This window comes from Myotis lucifugus, unplaced genomic scaffold (assembly GCF_000147115.1).
Source record: "Myotis lucifugus unplaced genomic scaffold, Myoluc2.0 scaffold_19, whole genome shotgun sequence".
Classification (NCBI taxonomy): domain Eukaryota; kingdom Metazoa; phylum Chordata; class Mammalia; order Chiroptera; family Vespertilionidae; genus Myotis; species Myotis lucifugus.
The window spans coordinates 10,360,395-10,366,117 of NW_005871067.1; positions in this window are offsets into that span (position 1 = coordinate 10,360,395).

Below are 5,723 nucleotides of genomic sequence, written 5' to 3' on the forward strand. Positions count from 1 at the left end.
ATTTAAAAAAAATTATTCTTGGGATTGATGTGAAGATTAGGTCTCTCCATCGTTGCTGTTGTTGTTTTTTTTAAATTCTCTAACCCATTTAGGGAAGATAACTTTCATATTAATTAAATATTCACATCATTTTTTTGCCATCACTTCCCATATCTCCTCTGGCTATGAAATTTAACTTGATGAAGCAGTCATTTCACTTCTGGTGTATGTGTTATAAAGGGGGGTATTAAATTATATTATTTCATGGCAATAAACATCTTTTCCCTCCAGAAAGTTAATTCTGAAAGTGCAGGACTAGGAACAGGCTTTTATTTTCACATTTTAGGTCAAGATATTTTCTCAACTGTGTCCCCTGTTCTTTTACTGACTTTCTACTCAGTAGCAATTCCATTGTCACTGATAAGTATGTCAGCTTAGGAACTCTATCAGCCTCTTTAGCACCTTTGTTCACTATTTCATTTGTATATCACAGTTTTAAAATGTTAAACTTTATTTTTGTCATCCTGTTAAATGTATTTCTATATACCCAGAAACAAAAGTCTATGTATTGAAAAATAATCTTCCTTACTCTTTCAACTTTTTTTGCCATCTCACTCTCTCTGTCTTCCTTCTCTCTCTTTCTCTCTCTTTTACTATTCCACTGTAAATGTTTAAATTTTATTTACTTAATGTGTTTAAAATTTAAATATATTTCAAAACCATCTAGCCTTCCCAATGTGAGTTCTTATATTTTTCAAATTGACTAAATTGGAAGAGGTAATTACAGTTAATAAAAGATCCTTCTTGCCCTGGCTGGTTTGGGTTGGTGGATAGAGTGTTAGCCTGTGGACTGAAGGGTCCCAGGTTCAATTCTAGTCAGGGGCACATGCCTGGGTTGTGGGCTCGGTCCACAGTGGGAGCGTGCAGGAGGCAGCCAATCAGTGGTTCTCTATCATCATTGATGTTTTTAGCACTCTCTCCCTGTCCCTTCCTCTCTGAAATAAATAAAAATATATTTTAAAAAAGATCCTTCTTAGCACTAACACTTTGGTTCATCCACTCATTCCTTTGTGGGTATTGTTTACCTCACTTAATGGATGGATAAACAGAATCTAATTAATGTCTCATGATCAGTTCACATCTTAACAGTCTTGATTAGAAATTTATTTTTTTCAGTCTATCACTCTTTTAAAAATTTACTTATGAAATTTACTTTTGTGGCAGTTATATAGAATAAATTAAATTTATTTTCATAAACCTAATTTATCATTATCTGCTCCTTCCCCTCCCACAAGGTCTCAGTAGCTTCTATGTTGTTCATCAATCCCTTCATTGTCACTGACATCCTGCACTTGGAAATGAGAAGTCAAATGCTGTTTATTACCTAATTCTTTATTTGATACTATCTTAATAAAATAAAATAAAATAAATGAAATAAAGTAGAATGAATATAACAGTTGCATCCTCTAGGTGACTCCTAATCTTGATGGACTCACAATTCACATGAAGTTCTGATACTGTGTGTGTGTGTGTGTGTGTGTGTGTGTTCATATTTTCATTTTAACCTATATTTTGGGTAAGCTGTATTCAAACAGTCTTACACAAAAACATTGGTAAGAAATCTCAAATTCAACTCTAGAAATGGTATATTCATATATTTTTCCAAGAGCAATGGCTAAAAACAATCTGAGGTAATGAAGAAGAATGTATATTGCTGAAATCTATCCTATATAATAAAAAGGTTAAATGCATATTAACCCTCATGCCCTCGCAATATGGCCCCCCCTGACCAGGCCAGCAAGGGGGGTTGGGGGGGGCGGCCAAACGCCTGAACAGCAGGCTGCGTGGGGTGACCAGGCCAGCGAGGGTCCGTGAGGGGTGCCCATGATGGCAGGGGAGCAGTTGGGGGGGACCAGGCCAGCAGGGGGGGGGGAAGTAGGGGGCTACTTGGCTGGCAGGGGGGGAGTTAGGGGCAACCAGGCTGGAAGTGGGGGTAGTGAGTGGTGACCAGGCTGATTGGGAGGGCAGTTAAGGGTGACCAGACAGGCAGGCAGGTGAGCAATTAGGAGCCAGTGGTCCAGGATTGTGAGAGGGATGTCCGACTACTGGTTTAGGCCCAATCCCCAGAATTGGGCCTAAACCGGCAGTCAGACATCCCCTGAGGGGTCCCAAATTGGAGCGGGTGCAGGCTGGGCTGAGGGGACTCCTCCCCATGCACAATTTTCATGCACTGGGCCTCTAGTCCTATACAATAAAGAGGTAATATGCAAATTGACTGTCACACCCTCACACAAGATGGCTGTCCCAATATTGTCAAAAGATGGCTGCCCCATGTGGTCAAAAGATGGCCACCACAAGACAGCTGGCAGGGGAGGGCAGTTAGGAGAGAACAAGCTGGCAGAAGAGGGCAGTTAGGGGTTAAATCAGGCTGGCAGGGGAGGGCAGTTGGGGGCAATCGGGCCGGCAGGGTAGGGCAGTTTGGAGCGATGGGGCCAGGATGCAGAGGCAGTGAGGGGCGATCAGGCTGGCGGGGGGTGGGTAGATAGGGGTGACCAGGCAGGCAGGCAGGTGAGCAATTAGGAGCCAGCAGTACAGGATTGTGAGGGATGTCCGACTGCCAGTTTAGGCCCAAACCCTGGGATCAGTCCTAAACCGGCAGTCGGACATCCCCTGAGGGGTCCCGAAATGGAGAGGGTTCAGGCTGTGCTGAGGGAACCCCCCGCGTGCATGAATATTGTGCATTAATATTCTATGGCGGTCATCACGAACAGCAATATGCCTCCCCACGGTGTCATAAGGGGTTTGCCCCAAGTGGTCGGAGGATGCACACCTAAGAAGGCCCAGCAGTGGATGGGCAATTGGGGGGCAACCAGCTGGCAGGGTTGTGCAGTTGGGCAGTTAGGGGTGACCAGGTTAGCAGGGGAGGGCACTTAGGAGCGACCAGGTTAGCAGGGGAGGGCAGTTAGGAGCGAAATCAGGCTGGCAGCGGAGGGCAGTTGGGAGCAATCGGGCCAGCAGGGGAGGCAGTTGGGGTGATTGGGCTGGCAGGGGAGCAGTTAGGTGTCGATCAGGCTGGCAGGGTACTGGTTAGGGGGTGATCAGGCTGGCAGGCAGGCAGGCAGGCGAGCGGTTGGGAGCCAGCAGTCTCAGATTGTGAGAGGGATGTCTGACTGCCGGTTTATGCCCAATGCAGTCAGACATCCCCTGAGGGGTCCCGGATTGGAGATGGTGCAGGCCGGGCTGAGGGACACCCTCCCCCCAGTGCACAAATTTCGGCACCAGGCCTCTAAATTATCCTACCTAATAAAAGAGAAAGATGCAAATTGACTGTGGCCCCGAGCGCTTCCCATTGGCTATTCAGGGAGATATGCAAATTAACTGCCAGCCAAGATGGTGGCCGGCAGCCAGGCACCTGAAGCGAACAGGAGGCTTGCTTGCTCCAGTGACGGAGGAAGCCAAGGTTCCCCGCCTGCTGCTGCCAGCCTCGGAGCTGAAACTCTAAGAAACATTGTTGCAAATATAGAAGGTAAACATTCCCCAGAAACCTGCTTTCAGCCAGCCTGGCTTCAGCCAGCAGGATCTCAACAGTGTTACAATTATAGAACCCAAACAAACCCAGATCCCTGCTTTCAGCAGCGGAGGTCTCATAGCTGGAGCCGAGCCTCAGAGCTAAAACCGGCTCTCAGCTCCAGTGACAGCCATAGAAGGTAAATAAATCCCAGAATAAAAAAAAAGGAAAAAAGGAGAGGTTGGGAGCCTCAGTTGCCCGCCACCTGAAAACAGCCATCATCCCCTCACCCAGACTGGACAGGCACCCCAGTGGGGACCCCCACCCTGAAGCAACAAGATGGCAGCTAATTTGCATACTGAAGGCAGGCGGCAGCGGGAAAGACTGTCCGCTGTCCGGGACCCGAATCTGTGACCCTGCTGGGTGGGGGGCAGTGCTTGAGGCTGTCCTCTGTCCCGGGACCCGGATCTGTGACCCTGCCGGGCGGGGGGCAGTGCTTGAGGCTGTCCGCGGTCTGGGACCCAGATCTGTGACCCTGCTGGGTGGGGGGCAGTGCTTGAGGCTGTCCTCTGTCCCAGGACCCGGATCTGTGACCCTGCCGGGCGGGGGGCAGATCGGCCGGGGTTGGGCAGGGCAGGACGCCTGGCTTCTGACCCTGCTGGGTGGGGGGCAGTGCTTGAGGCTGTCCACGGGACCAAGAAACGGATCTGTGACCCTGCCAGGTGGGGGGCAGTGCTTGAGGCTGTCCACGGGATCAAGACACGGATCTGTGACCTTGCTGGGCAGGGAGCAGTGCTTGAGGCTGTCCACAGGACCAAGACACGGATCTGTGACCCTGCCAGGTGGGGGCAGCGCTTGAGACTGTCCGCAGTCCCGGGACCCGGATCCGTGACCCTTCCCGGTTGGGCGGCAGCTCGCACAGGGGCGGATCGGCCGGGGTTGGGCAGGGCAGGACGCCTGGCTTCTGCCCAGCCCCAGTCACTCTGGGCAGGTGAGCAGTGCAGAGAGCCTCTGGACAGGGGAGGCAGGCCGGCGGAGGGCGGCCTGTACTCCCCACATGGCGGTGGTGAACAGCTGTGAGCGCGCCAAGCAGAGCCTGCAGGCTGAGCTGAAGTAGCGCCTGTAGGCCATCAGTGCCCAGGAGTGGCTGCGCAAGATCCACCTCCTGGCCCAGAAGGTGCAGGATCACAGGGACAGCCACCTTGGCGGGCCAGACTGACGTCCTCCTGGCCGCACCACAGGGGTTTGTGGATCTGCAAAGCCAGAGGCCTCCAGTGTGCACATCCCCCCTGGCATGTGAACATCCCCCAGCACACTGTCACCCTCCCACGCCTGCAACAGTTGCAAACCAAGGCGTGCACAAGTTCCCCCCACCTCTCCACAGCACTTCCATCAACCCGGCATGCCTAACACCCCCACAGGATGTGCACACATCCCCTCTGATGCACTCACGTCCTTTGGAGAGTGTCTGGGTGTTCTGGGTGCTGAGAGTGGGCGCCTGTGAGATGACAGTGAGAGGGCGGAGTGGTGATGCCCTGCTCCCACGGAGGCCAGTGCAGCTACGAGATCACCTCTGGGGGGTTAATGCAGGTGCTGAGGCAGGAGCAGGTGCAGACAGACACACCTGGTGGGCGCGGGCGGCCCTCGCTGAGGTGCCTTCGGTCAGTGTTCAAGATCAAGAATCCAGAGGCGGAGAGGAATTCTGTCCTCTCAGTGAAACAGTGGGATAGTCGGGGAGACTGTAGAGAAGGAATGTGCACTTTGGGTGCCAGCACCCATGAGCGAAGGCTGCCCTGACTGAGCCTCGCTTGCTTGGGGCCTAGTGCACTCCTGCCAGGCAGCGGCTGACAGGATGTGCTTTTCCGAATTAATGAGAGAAAACGTTGATTCTCCTGCTGCCCACGAAGGTGGAAAGTGAAGTGGGGAGACAAGTGGGGAGTGAGCAAGGTTCCCTGTCTGGGGGTTCCAAATCTGCTGTTGGTTTCTTTCACCGCTGACTAGAGATATACAGGGTGTCCCCCCAAAATGTATACACACTTTGAATACCTACTAATTCCAATGGTTTTAAGCATAAGAAAGGAACAACAATGGAGCTGTTATCTGTTAAAAGTGTGGGCACAAACAGGTAGTTGGACATTCCCTGAGGGGTCTCAGGTTGGAGAGGGTGAAGGCCAGACTGAGGGGCCCCTTTCCTCCCCCCCTACCCCAGTGCACGAATTTTGTGCACCGGGCTACT